At 40.9% G+C, this 15,380-nt stretch overlaps 1 pseudogene; it reads left to right on the top strand.

Moving 5' to 3' along the window:
* Positions 1–4,733: 4,733 nt before the first annotated feature.
* Positions 4,734–13,242, top strand: LOC114625050 (annotated as a pseudogene).
* Positions 13,243–15,380: the final 2,138 nt, after the last annotated feature.

The raw sequence follows: 15,380 nt of genomic DNA, 5'->3' as shown, positions 1-15,380 counted from the left end.
TATTTTATTTTATTTTATTTTATTTTATTTTATTTTATTTTATTTTAATTTTTGGTTTTTTGAGACAGGGTTTCTCTGTGTAGCCCGGGCTGTCCTGGAACTCACTCTGTAGATGGTATCAATCTCAAAATAAGTCATTTGAGCATAGATTTCTTCTTGTAATACTTTCATTATGTTAACAATGGCAATATTTCTCTCAATATTTGTTTTTCTTTTATTTACTTTTTTTCTTTTTTACTTACCTTTTTAAATGGATATTTTCTTTATTTACATTTCAAATGGTATCCCCTCCCCCCTCCCCTCTCCTTTAAAACCCCTATCCCACTCCCCTTCCCCTGCTTCTTTGAGTGATTTCCCTCACTCCTGCCTCCGTGCCCTCAAATTCCCTTACACTGGAGACCTCAATATTTGTTTTTCAATTGATTTCTCATTGTTTTTGCTGGTAATCTCATTAGCATATTGTAAAACTATTTTTATCAGGGTCAACTTTCTCCTTGTGAATATTATTCTTGATTTCTCCTTTTACTTAACTTACCCTACAGGTCTACGTTTTCTGAAGTTGTACATTTATGCAGTCCATTCTTGTCACAATGCATTCTTCTTTCTTTTTTACATTTTGTATTTTTCTTATAGTTTTTATGTACATTGTTCCAGTGTCTGTATACTGCAACATGTAGAATTATACATATTATTTTACTTACTGTGTGAGAGTGCTTGTTGCTATCATTGTGTGTTTGTGCATGTGTGTGTGTGTTTCTGTGTGTGTATTTGTGTGAAATATGATGTAGGAACTCTATTTCACTTTCTAGAGGAGGAAACATTTTCATTTAATTGTAAATTTGTTGTCTTCTAAATGCTTTGTTGAGAAGGAGAGTAATTTAAAGTGTCAAACTTTCACCTATCAGCTCTTTTTTTAAACATACATATTGTTGTAAAATCGAGTTCTTTGCCTATAATATATAGGAAATTGTTTTGAAGTATGAAATATTTGTGTTTTCTGCAGCTGAACACTTACAAGAACTATCCCACATCTAATGTACACCAATCACCTATATGCAAATTAAAAATGTGATACAGTATATTATCGATCACAATAATGTTTTAAGTTGCAATTATACAATTTGTAAACAATAAAATATTTAAAAAGTGCAAAACACCAGGAAAGCAAGAGGCTCCCAGGACCCAACAGGGATGACATTATCTGAAATACTCTACAAAGGGGAGAGAGAACCTGTAGACACCATATCCAGAGGTTAGGCATGGCCTCCGGTTGAGAGATGGGGCCACTTACCCTTCTCAAAAATTTTAATCTAGAATTGCTCCTGTCTAAAGGGAATACAGGGACAAAGAGTAGAGCAGAGACTGCCTCACCTGGGGGTCCATCCCATATACATCCACCAAACTGAGTCACTATTGCTGATGCCAAGGAGTGCTTGCTGATAGGATCCTGATATGGATGTCTCCTGAGAGGCTCTGCCAGAGCATTAGCCAAATGTACAGAATCTCCATGACACAGAGGAAAAGCAAAATATCCAAGTTGCATCCCAGTGAGGTCCTAGTACTGAGAGTGTAGCAGAAGCCAGAGACCTTATACCAGAACTTGTCGTAGTCTTTACAATCACCATTTGCAAACAAAGAAGTGTGGACAAAAGAGTATGCTGTGGGACATACTATGTAAACAATAGTAGAAAGTGAAGTAATTGTAAGATTAAATAAATACACATTAATTTTATTAAAAATTGTTTTCATTTTGGCAACATTAGACTAAAGGGAGATTTCCTATTCAACATACTGTAATATGTGTGTCTTTCATGGAAGGGCACATATCCTGATAGAACATTTTACACCCACACCCACATGCACACAAGCACTAAAGAAATACTTCTCATGGGTACAGACCACCTTTGTTCAAATAATGACCTAATCATGTTCACAGAATACTTGGGAGAATTCATAGAAGAGTTAATTTACTCAGTGTAAAACATATAGTTCCATGGTTAAGGAATCTGATACATGGGCTGTCTTAATTTTCAATGGACTAAATTTGTAAATTGGACTAAATTTGTAAAAGATATTTTTTATTGTCATGTAGATACATGGAGACAATAAGTAAAATAAACAGGAGAAAAAATGTAATAATCACAATGAGAACTTGATCTTAATAAGAATAATTTGAAAACCACCTAATGGGATTTACCAACAAAACCAATAAGACATCTTTTGACAAATATTGACAGAAATATTGATATTAACATAATGAAAATACTGTAAGAAGAAATCTATGTGCAAATGACTTGTTTCAGAATTGATACCAAAGGTGTATTAGTAACTTTGTATTTGAGCACTGTTCCCTGAAGAACAAGGGATAAACAGTTTCATCATGTATGAATGACAGATAGTTTTTTCAACTAAACTATAAAAACAAACTTAGTAAGATTTCTAAGTTCTCAAGAAATTAATAGTACTCATTTACCCAGTCTTCATCACTAAATAAACAACTTTGGAGGGCTAGGGCACAGTGTGAATTAAGGCAATGTTGGGGCATGGATCTAAAAATCATCAACATTCTACATTATTTCAAGGGAATTCTTCTATTCAATGTATGTTTTATTATTCTGGAGTGGTGGCTCAGAGATGAACAGCAACTCAGGATATTCTGCAGCACCCGCAGCTGATGCAGTCAGCGGTCCTCGGGACTCAGTGGCACAGCCTCGCCCATGCGCTGCAGTGACGGCAGGGTCCCGGGAGCAGGCGAGCAGGGGAGCAGGGGTGCAGGGACAGGCAGCGGCTGTGGCTGAGTCCCCGGAACAGGGACAGAGACAACCCGCAAAGGCACAGGTGTGCAGACCACTGCTGCTGGTGAGACAGCCCCGCTGACAGCTGGAGCAGGGCACGCTGGGAGGGACTTTCCCACTTATACAAGAGAGTCCAAAGTTCCAGGAGACACGTGGAATTGGAGACATAGAAGTTTTATTGGCCATAATAGTTGTATCTGGAATGAAGTGCTTTCCCACAAAATGCCAGGAGGGCCCTATATTGGAAAGAGGAGCTAGGGAGATGAAAACTTAGATATCTACGCCCCTAGCCTTTAGGTAATTCATTAATATGTAAATCTTGAAGCAGAGACCTGTTAGTCACACCCTCTACCTGTGCCTTACGTGACCCACTATATAGGTGAAATGGAGATCTCTGGATACTGGGGCATGGTCAAACACCCCAGGATGTCCTACAGCCCAACACCTATGAGTGGGCGTGTCCTCTTTCTCACTCATCTGGTACAAAAACTGAAGGAATAGCATACAGGATTTCCCTTCCAAGAGACAGTCTCTCTGAAACATCTGACTCGTCTGAGGTTTGTTTGTGGCTGGCTTCTGCCAGTCAACAAATTTGACTCTAAATTCTAGAGTGCAACTCTTTTCCCCACATTCTAACAATTCATTTCTGGTCATCTATTTTGTAAGCACCTCACAGGTCCCTGAAGCCTGCTCCAACTCTTGGGAATATACCAAGCAACTTTCTCTGGCTTCTGGATCCTGCTACACTCTTTAGGGGCACGAAAAAAGGGACAAGTAAGACAGTTACTTGTCTCCCTATGTTGGAAACCTCTTCTTTCACAGAAGCTTCCTCCAGTCCATCTTTTAAATAGATTTCTCCTCTTCCTGCTCTGACTGCTAGTCTCTTCTCCTATAGTGTTAAATGTCAATTCAGAACTTCCTATTTTCCTTACTAGTATTACAAAAGCCACACTGGTGTACCAGGAACCCTAGTAACCCTGCTCATTTAACATGAATAGATGACTCTCCTCTGTTACTTGTGATGCATCTCTCCTACAAGTCCCATTCTTCTTGGGGCTGCCCTAGATATAAATCCTAGACATCACGGCACTTATACTTCTGAAACCTTTTTCTGAGCTAATTCATGGGGCTTCAACTTCCTTCCTTCTAGGAGCTGCAGCACTATAACTTCCTTCTGCCCTCTTGGACAAGTGACCATTTCCTTGCCTCCTCCTCAGAGATATCTGATCTATCTTCACCTGGGCCTAAGTATTGCAACCCTGTGCTCAATATCTGGGAAACCCCAGGAATCCAGCTCAGATAATTCTGTTGCCTGTGCTCTCCTTGTGTCTTTGACACTTCTGGTTTCCACAATTCCTTCTTCTCTCTTCTCTGGGGTTCATTCCACAAGCACCCAGGGAAGAAAAGGAATAGAGACTGCAAACCTGGCTTCTCTATACCTAGTGTTTAGGTGGGGGGTCATTTATACTACTCCCATCCCCTGCTGAAGGCAGACTTTTTCATGACAGTTGGCATAGTCACCAAACTATGAATAGAGCAGATCATTATGGAAGCTGCTTTTTTTTGTTGTGGGAGGGGGCAGTTATGTTTGGTTCTATTGTATGATTCTGACTTATCTTGCTTCTAGTTTCTGGTCAACCAGTCAGTGTCAGTTACAGGCTCCTTCTTTCATGTGCCTCCAATTAAACAAGTCAATAACTTGATACCGCCATAAGTTCTGTGCTACTATTGACCCAGCACATCTTGCAAGGAGGAAACATTATAGGCAGAAGGTTTTATTCCAGGGTTGTTCACCCCTCCCTCCACTTCTCCATAAATTTCCCAACCTACCATGTACCCAAGATCCACTCCTCTCCCATCCCCTTCAAAAATTACCAGGCATCGGCCCCTCTCCCACATGAGGTACTCATGTCCTGCTTTTCAGCGCCTGCAATGAAGATGTCCCACCCATCCCCAACAGCCAAAACCTCTAATTCCAAGAACCTGAAAGTCTTCTATGATGTGGACATCGGTGGGGAGTGAGTTGGATGAATTGTTTTAGAATGGTCTTCAGATATTATTCCCAAAACTTCAGAAAATATCCATGCATTGTGTACAGGAGAAAAAGGAACTAGAGCCACAACTGGGAAACCTCTTCATTTTAAAGGATGCCCTTTCCATCCAGTTATTAAGAAACTTATGATTCAGGGTGGAGACTTCTCAAATCAGAATGGGACAGGTGCAAAAAGTATGGTGAAAACTTGGAAGATGAAAATTTTCATTATAAGCATGATCAGGAGGGTTTGCTGAGCATGGCAAATGCAGGCCCAATGAATGATTCTCAGTTCTTTATCACAAGAGTTCCAACTCCTCATTTGAATGAGAAACATGTGGTATTTGGTCAAGTAATAAAAGGACTAGGTGTGAGAAGGATGCTTGAAAATGTAGAAGTGAATGGTAAAAAACCGCCAAACTCTGTGTCATTGAGAATGTGGAGAACTGCCAGGCGGTGGTGGTAGTGCACGCCTTTAGTCCCAACACTTGGGAGGCAGAGGCAGGTGGATTTCTGGGTTCAAGGCCAGCCTGGTCTACCGAGTGAGTTCCAGGACAGCCAGGGCTACACAGAAAAACCCTGTCTCAAGAAAACCAAAAAAAAGAGAGAGAATGTGGAAAACTGAAAGAAGGGGATGACTGGGGACAAAGATGGCTCTGACGATAGTCATCCAGATTTCCCAAGGATGCGGATAGAGACCGAAAAGATAAAGATAAAATTTTATTAATATCTGAAGACTTAAAAAACACTGGAAATACTTTTTTCAAGTCTCAGAACTGGGAGATGGCTATTAAAAAATATGCGAAGGTTTTAAGGTAAGTGGATAGTTCAAAGGCTGTTAGTGAGAAAGCAGATATACCCAGACTGCAACCTACAGCCTTAGGTTGTGTGCTGAATATTGGTGCTTGAAAATTGAAGGTGTCAAATTAGCAAGGGGCAATTAACAGTTGCTATGAGGCTCTTGAAATGGACCCTTCCAATACTGAAGCACTATACCAAAAGTGCAAGGATGGTAAAAATTAAAGGAATACCATCAAGCATTGGCTGATCTTAAGAAGGCACAGGGGATAGCCCCAGGAGATAAAGCTATCCAGGCAGAATTACTTAAAGTCAAACAAATGATAAAGACACAGAAAGATAAAGGGAAGTCTTTCGTATGGAAAAAAAATGTTTGCTTAATAAGGATACATCCACAGAGAAGCAGGAGGAGGCGTGAAGGGATAGGGGGTTCCTGGGTGGGGGAGGGGGGAGGATGGGGTAAGAGGATAACATATGAAATGTAAATAAAACATCCAATAAAAAAATTAAAAAATGGACAATGTATATTACTGTCTACATGATCCTTGATGTGTTTCCCTTGATCTTTGTCATTGTTCACATAGCAGTGCTGACATAGGTTCCTTCTTAATAAAGTGTTATGAAATAGAGTGGATCTCATTTAAAAATGTTTCTGCCTGCATTTTCACCAAGAGTGGTATCTGGCCAATGTTTAAAACTCTAACTCACACTAAGTTTTAGGTTTTGTGGACCATCTAGCCCAATAGTTCTAAACCTGTGCATCTATTGGAAAAGATATTTTTACATTTTGGTTCAGAACAGTAGCAAGATTACAGTTATAAAGTAGCAACAAAATAAATTTATGTTCTGGGATCACCACATGAAGAACTGTACTAGTCTTAAAAAAAAACAGAAAACAAAACAAAAAACAAAAAAAAGAACTGTACTAAAAGGTCACAGCACTAGGAAGGTTGCGAACCACTGATGTAACTGTCACACTTATGTGTATAAACCAGCGGGCATGGCTATGTTTCAATAAAACTGTTTCTAAGTAAAAAAATAAAAAAAACCAGGCCTCTTCTGGAAAGCAACTGAAAAAGACATAATATGTGACAATAAAAATAGGCACAAATCCTCATATCAAAGCTAGGCAAGGTAATAAAGTAGGAGGAAAAGCATGGAAAGATTAGCTAAAGAGTCACATACATACAGACTAGCACACATGATATCTCTCCAGTATGATTCTTTTCATGCATTAGAAGGTGACACTGATATGCAAAGGCTTAATCAAGTTGACTACTATCATAGGGGTTCACTCTGATTTGTGTTTTTAATGCCTGTTCTGAACCAAAATGTAAAAATATCTTTTCCAATAGATGTAAAGCCTTTGCCTATCACAGTGATCTTCAAAGGCATAAAAGAATACATACTGGAGAGAAGCCTTATGAATGTAAACAATGTGGTAAAGTCTTTGCACAGAACAGCCATCTTCAAAGGCATAAAAGAACACATATTGGAGAGAAACATTGCATGTAAACACTGTGGTAAAGCCTTTGCACACAACAGTAGATTTCAAAGACATGATAGAATGCATACTGGAGGGAAGCCCTATGAATGTAGCCAGTATAGTAAAGCCTTACACATGAAAGTAATCTTCAGAGTTATAAAAGAACACATATTGGAGAGAAACCTTAGCAAGTTCTCCAATGCTGTAAAGACCTCACATACCATCATCATCTTCAAAGGCATAAAAGATCACATACATGGAGAAAACCCTATGAATATAACTAATGTGGTAAATCACTCTTTTATGTATATGAAGATGACTGTGACATGAAAACACTTCATTACATTGCACACGTTCATAGGTTTTCTCTCCTGTGTGATTTCTTTCTTCCCTTTGAAGATGCCTATGACATACAAAATCTTTATTACTTTTCATATATTTAGAAATTTTCTCTACAGTATAAATTCTTTCATGCATGTGTATGCAATTGGCACTTTTGAAAGGTTTATCCCATGTAGTATACTAATGATTCTTTTTATATGTATGAATTACTTTTACAGTGTTTTCTAAATGTAAAGAGTAATCAGACATAATAAGGTCACTTTGTTTATATCCATGGTGTTCTCCTTCATTATGGGTTTCATTACATCTTTAAAGATTCCTGTGATTGTAAAAGCATTCATTTCATGGCTCACATTCATAGCAATCTTTACTTATATAGGTTTTTTTTCACATATTTAACAAAAAACCTGCAAGAACTCAGAGCTTTACAGCAATAGAATTTTGTATAAATTTTTCTATAGAGTAAGCCATATAACGTTTGCAAAGTGAACCAGGACAAATGGAAAATCTCTACATTACTAATACTCACAAGACTTTTCTGTAGTGTGAGTTTGTTGATTTGTTCCCAGTGAAGTTGCAAAATGAATTATCTGTAAAATCATATCAAGTACAACAAATCTACTCAAAGTGGGGATAACAACATATCTTCTAAATGTCCCGGGAGGGAGACATGTACAGTGTTTCTGTTAATATCATTAGTAATTGAGGCCTGAATACTCTATATAAGATAAATATACATAGATGGATAGATAAATAGATAGATAACAGATACATAGATATATAGATACATAGATATATGTAGATCGATAGATAGAAAGACAGACATGTCTGTGTCTTATAATATTCCTATGAAAGGTAGAATAATAAATAAAATGTATCCACATTGCATTCATACAGTTTGAATTTTTGTTCTCCAAAGATATGTGTGGTATTTACATTGAGTTTTCTATTCAATTTTCTCAATCCTTATGAACTTCCACTATCACGAAACTTACCCACCTTCCTACACGTACATTGAGTAACATCTGCTTTATTGTGCACTGTTTGCTCATTAGAAGGTTATGGGAAATATACAAATTATATGCTCAAAGTGTATACTTTTTGTAATATCTCAGAGGCAGAAGACTAAACAGACTGGCAGACCTACCTTTTTTTTTTTTTTTGGTTTTTCCAGACAGGGTTTCTCTGTGTAGCCCTGGCTGTCCTGGAACTCACTCTGTAGACCAGGCTGGCCTCAAACTCAGAAATCCGCCTGCCTCTGCCTCCCAAGTGCTGGGATTAAAGGCGTGCGCCACCACTGCCTGGCTACATTTTAATGTCAATGGGGCTGTGCTTGAAATAATACTATCAGTTAAGGCATTGTCGCCATGTATTCTATACTGAAGAATGCCCTGTAAACAGAAATAGAATACCTGACATAGAGGTATATGCATTTGTAAGAATTTAATATTCAATATCCTTAAAGCTCTGTTTAGTTACACTGTTGCTTTTAATTAAAATGCAAAAACACGTGAAAATTTTTTCAGAGTCATATTTGGATTAGCATGTACATAAAAATTACCTTTCATGTCTTCTAGAATTTTGAGAATTTTCTTCATAACTGTGGTCATCCCAATAATAGCCTAAAACATAGTATCAGAAAATGTATGACATATTATTGGAATTTAGGCAAAATTTAAGGTACTATCTTCAGTGAACCTTAGAATCATGCCTGATTCATTCATCTACCTCTTCCTCTTTTTCAATAGAAATTATAGAAGAGCATAAACAACAACAAAAGAAGCAAGCAAAAAGACAAACAACATACATACAAACCAAAAAACCAGTTGTTCTCTTATTTTAAAAAGGAAAAGGACATTTACAGTCTTACCTATAGCAGTGAGGTTGCTGTAGGTCTCCAGCATCACATCTTTGTAGAGATTCTTCTGGGAAGGATCCAGCAAAGCCCATTCTTCCCGAGTAAAGTTTACATGCACATCCTCATATGTCACTGCATTCTAAAACATCCCATATAAAAGCAAAACAATTCTGAGATTCCATTTTATATCAACCAGAATGGGTCAGTTCAAAAGCTCAAGAAACAGCACATGCTGGCAAGGATGTAGAGAAACTGGACCACCTCTTCATTGCTGGTGGGAATGCAAACTTAGAAAACCACTTTGAAGGATCAATTTGCCAGTTTCTCAGAAAATTGAGAAGAGTATTACCTTAAGACCCAGCTATACCACTCCTTGGTATATACCTGAAAGATGCTCAGGACATCCCACAAAGACTCTTGCTCAACTATGTTTATGGGAACTTTAATTGTAACAGCTAGAAACTGGAAACAACCTAGGTGTTCCTTGACTGAAGAATTGATAATGAAAATCTGGAGCGTCTACCCAATAGAGTATTATTCAGCTATGGAAAGGAATGATATCATGAGTTTTGCAGGCAAATGGATGGAACTTGAGAATATCATTCTTAGGGAGGTAACCCAGTCCCAAACTGGTATGCCCAACGAGCAGCTGATTGAGACAGATGCAGATACTTACACCCAACCATTGGCCTGAAGTGAGTGAGCCCTGTGGCTGAATTAGGGAAAGACTGGAAGAAGCTGAGGAGGAAGGTGACCCCATAGAAAGATCAGCAGACTCAAATAACCTGAAATCCTGAGATATCTCAGACACTGAGCTACCAACCAGGCAGCATACATGACCTGGTCCAAGGCCCTTGGTAGATATACAGCAGAGGACTGCCTGAACTGGCCTCAGTGGGAGAAGAGGAACCTAACCCTCCAGAGACTTGAGGCCCCAGGGAGTGGGGACATGGCCAGGGGAAAGAGGAGGAGTATCTTCTTGGAGACAGGAGAGAGAAGGAATGGGATGAGGAACTGTAGGAAGGGGGCAATGACTGGACTGTAAAAAAATAAAAGTAATAATAATAATAATAATGATAATCAACTCAAAATCCACAGGGGGAAAAAAGAGGTTAGGTAAAAGAAAGAAGGAGAGCTCCTACAGTTGAAAGCAACTTTATCAAAGTGGCTGAATATAAAATAAAATCAAACAAATCAGTAGACTTCCTTCACACATAGGATAAATGGGCTGAGAAAGAAATTAGGGAAACAACACCCTTCACAATCATCACAAATATAGAAAATATCTTGGTGTGACTATAACCAAGTAAGTGAGAGATCTGTATGACAAGAACTTCAAGTCTCTGAAGAAAGAAATCAAGGAAGACCTCAGAAGATAGAAAGATCTCCCATGCTCATGGACCGACAGGATTAACATGGCTGTCTTACCAAAAGCAATTTACAGACTCAATCGAGAATCCTCACCAAAATTTCAATTCCATTTTTCACAGAGATAGAAAGAGCAATTCTCAAATTCATCTGGAATAACAAAAAACCCAGGATACCAAAACCTATTCTCAATAATAAGAGAACTTCTAGGGAAATCACCATCCCTGAACTCAAGCTGTAATACAGAGCAATATTGATTTAAAAAAAAAACTGCATGGTATTAGTACAGAGACAAACAGGTAGACCAAAGGAATAGAATTAAAGACCCAGGAATAAACCCACACACTATGGTCACCTGTACTTTGAAAAGAAGCCAAAACAACACAGCGGAAAAAAGACAGGCTATTCAACAAATGGTGCTGGTTCAAATGGGGCTCAGCTTGTAGAAACATGCAGTTTGATCTATTCTAATCTCTTTGTACAAAGCTCAAGTCTAAGTGGAACAAGAACCTCCACATAAAACCAGATACACTGAATCTAATAGAAGAGAAAGTGGAAATGTGCCTCAAACACACCTGCAAAGGGGAAAATTCCCTGAACAGAACACCAATGGCTCAGGAGTTAAGGTCAACTATAGATCAATGTATAGTGGCATATTTTCCCGCAAGTTGGGAGGAGCTAAAGTGGGAGGAGTAAGGAAAGAAAGAAGAGGAGTAAGGAGGCAGAGATGGAGGAGCGATGGAGCATCGGGAGTAGTCCTGGGTAACAAAGTATATCTTAAGGTTAGATATTGGGACACACCTCTAATTGTGTGGGTATCTTGTTAAGTGAGTATTATCAAACTTATAAAGCCTTTGGATAGTCTAAACTATCCAAAGCGTCTCATTGCTACTGGATATCAAGTGGATGATGGGATGGTCTGGGCCCAGCCCAGCCTTGTGGAGACAGCATGGAAGATTGGCAGAGCCATCTCCCACGCTGGCGTCTCATGGGTGGCAGGGCTGGTGTCTTTGGCTGTCTGTCAGGTGGCCTGAGCTGGTGGCCTGAGCTGAGCTGCGGAAAGAATATGCTGCTGCAGCTCGTGGCCACAGCCTTGTCTAGTTGGGAAGATGGAGGCTTGTTAAGAACAAGCCAGATTGGGTGCCGCCCTTTTAAAATATTTACTCAACACCAATGGGAAATCATAAAACTGAAAAGCTTATGTAAGACAAAGGACACTATCAATAGGACAAAATGGCAACCAACTGACTGGGAAGAGATCGTTACCAACCCTATATCCAACAGAGGATAATATCCGGAATATACAAAGAATTCAAGAAGTTAAGCCGGGCGGTGGTGGCGCACGCCTTTAATCCCAGCACTTGGGAGGCAGAGGCAGGAGGATTTCTGAGTTCGAGGCCAGCCTGGTCTACAGAGTGAGTTCCAGGACAGCTAGGGCTACACAGAGAAACCCTGTCTCGAAAAACAAACAAACAAACAAACAAACAAACAGGAGTCCCTGCTCGCGACAATATTGCCTGGCTTTATTTTAAGCCTTTAATCCAGCTGGATGTGAGTTTTGTGTAGGGTGAAGAACATAGGTCTATTTACATTTTTTCCATGTAGAGCTACACTTTAACAAGCACCACTTTGCTAAGCCAAGTGTGGCCCTGGTGGGGGCAGAGTTACATGGATCCTGCCTCTGGCACCGGCTACAGGTGTCATCCTCCAGTAATGTTGATGGCTGCTCTGGCCATAAGTAAGGCTTCTTTGTTTAATAATAGACATTCTTTCTGGACCCATTAGCAGTGGAGAACTCTTTCCTTCAGAAGAATGCCCTCCCTCTTAACATTAATGACTCCATTAGGTTTAGGAACAGCAAGAGTCCAGGAGTTGAGGGTGTGGCTATGCCTCAACAAAAGGGTAACATTGGAGTCTTCAGGACAGTCCTTAAGGCTATGGAAAGAATCTCTAAATACAGGAGTATAAAAATATATAATTTTTAAACTATGCACAAAAGGAATGCAATATAAATTATATGAGGGGTTTCTTCAGGAATCTAAAGGAACAAAGGGAGCTACTTCTGAGCCAGCTTCAAAGAATGAAACAAAGGCAGGGAAATAAAAAGGCAGGCCTATTCCTGATTTCATAGTCAACGTGGGTCAGAGCAGGTGCAGGCCCAGGAGTAGTTAAAATGGTAATTTCAGGGCAGGGTCCCATCCAACTAATTTATCTTGTGCATTTAACAAAGGCAGGCAGGGCCAGGGAGTGGTGGTGCAAGCCTTTAATCCCAGCATTTGGGAGGCAGAGGCAGGCGGATTTCTGAGTTTTTTTAAGTTCGAGGCCAGCCTGGTCCACAAAGTGAGTTCCAGGACAGCCAGGACTACACAGAGAAACCCTGTCTTGAAAAATAAAACTGAAAGACCCTCACTCAATGAGTGTCCTTCTCCAGGGAGACCCGCACCCAAGGAGGACCGAGACCAAGGTTCGGATGCAAACAGCAAAGAGGTTTATTCAATACACACGGGTACCCGGGAGTCAGAATCTCCGAAGAGGTCTGCTCTCCGAGTGTCTAGGGGCATGAAGTTTTATAGGGTTTGGAAGCGGGAAGCTGATTACAGAAGCGAAAAGCATAGTTACAGGGTTCTGATTGGATATTTTAAATGAGGCTACGGTTGAACGTAGGGCAAAAAGGCGGGTTCCAGGAACGCAGGGCCGAAGGCGGGTTCCAGGAACGGGGGACTTGGGGGGTCTCTAACCGCCTTCCTGGAACGCCTGGAGCTTATCTGGTACTTTCCGTTCCTGGCTTGGGGTCGAGTGTTAACCATAGATATCTTGTCTTTATCTATCTCAGGGTCCAGTACTTTTCCAGCCTTGCAAAATGTTGTTACTGCTGTTTTAGCTAAGCTGGGGGTCTTTCATTCCCCCATTTTCTTTTAACTCTCGAATGGAATCTTTCATTCGATGGATGGTCTATTTTATTTCGGCCTGCCTGAGCTGATGATATTGTTGGGTAAGGACCATGGCCTGTACTATTGACAACCTGTCTTTTATAAATTGGACTAATCGATTTAAGATGCATGGCCCGAAAAGAAGGATTAAGAGAATAATAATCATGGGTCCCAACAGAGAGGATATTAAGGTGGTAAACCATGGGGACCCGTTAAACCATTTTTCATACCAGCTCTGATCAGACTCAAAAATATGTTGGCGTTGTTTAAGGCGCTCTCTGAGTTTTGCCATGTTATCTCTGACAAGGCCTGTATGGTCAGCATAGAAGCAGCATTCTTCTTTAAGGGCTACACAAAGTCCTCCCTCCTGCAGGAAGAGGATGTCTAATCCTCTTCTGTTCTGTAAGACTACCTCAGATAATGAAGTCAGAGACTTTTCTAGAGCACTGACTGATTCTTCTAAAGCTTGTAAGTCAGTGTGCATGGCCTGTTGTAGTTGTCTAAACTGGTAAGTCTCCGCTAAGGCGGTAGCTCCAGTCCCGACACCTGCTGCAATGCCTCCCACCGTCAGACCCCCCAATAATAAGGCCAAGGTGAGAGACACAGGCTCTCTGGGATATCTGGCTAGACCTTCATAGTGAAGGTATACATATTCAGGGTCATGATAAATAACTTTAGGCCAGAGTTCGATAAGCACACAAAAATCAGAAGTTTGGTTAAGTACCTGGGCGGACACACAGGGGGTGAGGCCGGTACTACATGCCCAGTGGGTCCCGTTTGGTCCTCTCAAATAGTAGTCTCCTGGGTAGACCTGGAGGGTCGAATTGCATAGGCCTTGGTGGCTGGGGGGAACTTTTCCCAGGCAAAGCCCCTTTCCTGACACTTCAGAAAGGGTTAACTTATGTGAATCCGCCTGTGTGCAGACTGGAGGGGGCGAGGTGGCGTTGGCAAGGTTTCCACTGACCGCATATCTCTCATAATATGGTGGGGCCGAATTTAGACACAGCCAGCACTCTTGGGTCTTAACGGGATCAGTGAGGTTAAGAGTTTGATAGGCTCCCCCAATGATGTCGAGTAACCGATCTCCTGTCCCAGGATGATAAGGGGTCATTAAGGCGGGGACCTGGGTAGTAGTAAGGGTCCGGTTTGCCTCAGGCGGGGGAGAAGGGTTTTCAGGTGGGGCGGCAGGCTGTGGCTTGCCTTGAGGCGATTGTTGATCCGGCAACACAGGATTGGGTCTTATGGCTTGGGCAGGGGAACTTTCTACCCGTTGGAGGAGAGAGAATGTGATGCCATCATCGTATCCTTCTTTGTATAGTCTCAGACCCCAGGACTTCGGCCTAGTCCAGTCTTCTTGTCTGCCCTTTGGGGTAAAGGAAATGTTAAGAGTGGGGTAACGGGGATTCTCGCTATTGCAGTTGTAATAGAAATCCCCTGTCCAATCTGCAGCCCCGTCATACTTTAGCAGGGTGATCTTAATATGAGGGTCAGGTGAGGGGAGTGTCCACCATGTGTGTCCGGTAGTCTCGCAACCCCATGAGGCACAGTAAAATGCTTCTGGTCCTCCACATCCTCTCTTCCTGACAGCGGGGCAGGTGTAGAACCTGGCCCGTAAGGTTTTTGCCCATAACCCACATCCGAAGAATTTTTCTCCGGACACTAGAATATCAGGGTACCAGGTCCTCAGTGGCGCTACCATCGTGTTGGAGTAGAGGCTCTGCCCATAGCTATCCTGGAGTTCCCAGGTAAGCTTCTTGGGCTGGTGTACAGA

Source organism: Grammomys surdaster, unplaced genomic scaffold, assembly GCF_004785775.1.
Source record: "Grammomys surdaster isolate TR1022 unplaced genomic scaffold, NIH_TR_1.0 213, whole genome shotgun sequence".
In the NCBI taxonomy this organism is placed as follows: Eukaryota; Metazoa; Chordata; class Mammalia; order Rodentia; family Muridae; genus Grammomys; species Grammomys surdaster.
The sequence above is the reverse complement of the archived record's forward strand: the minus strand, read 5'-3'. Positions and strand labels throughout refer to the sequence as shown.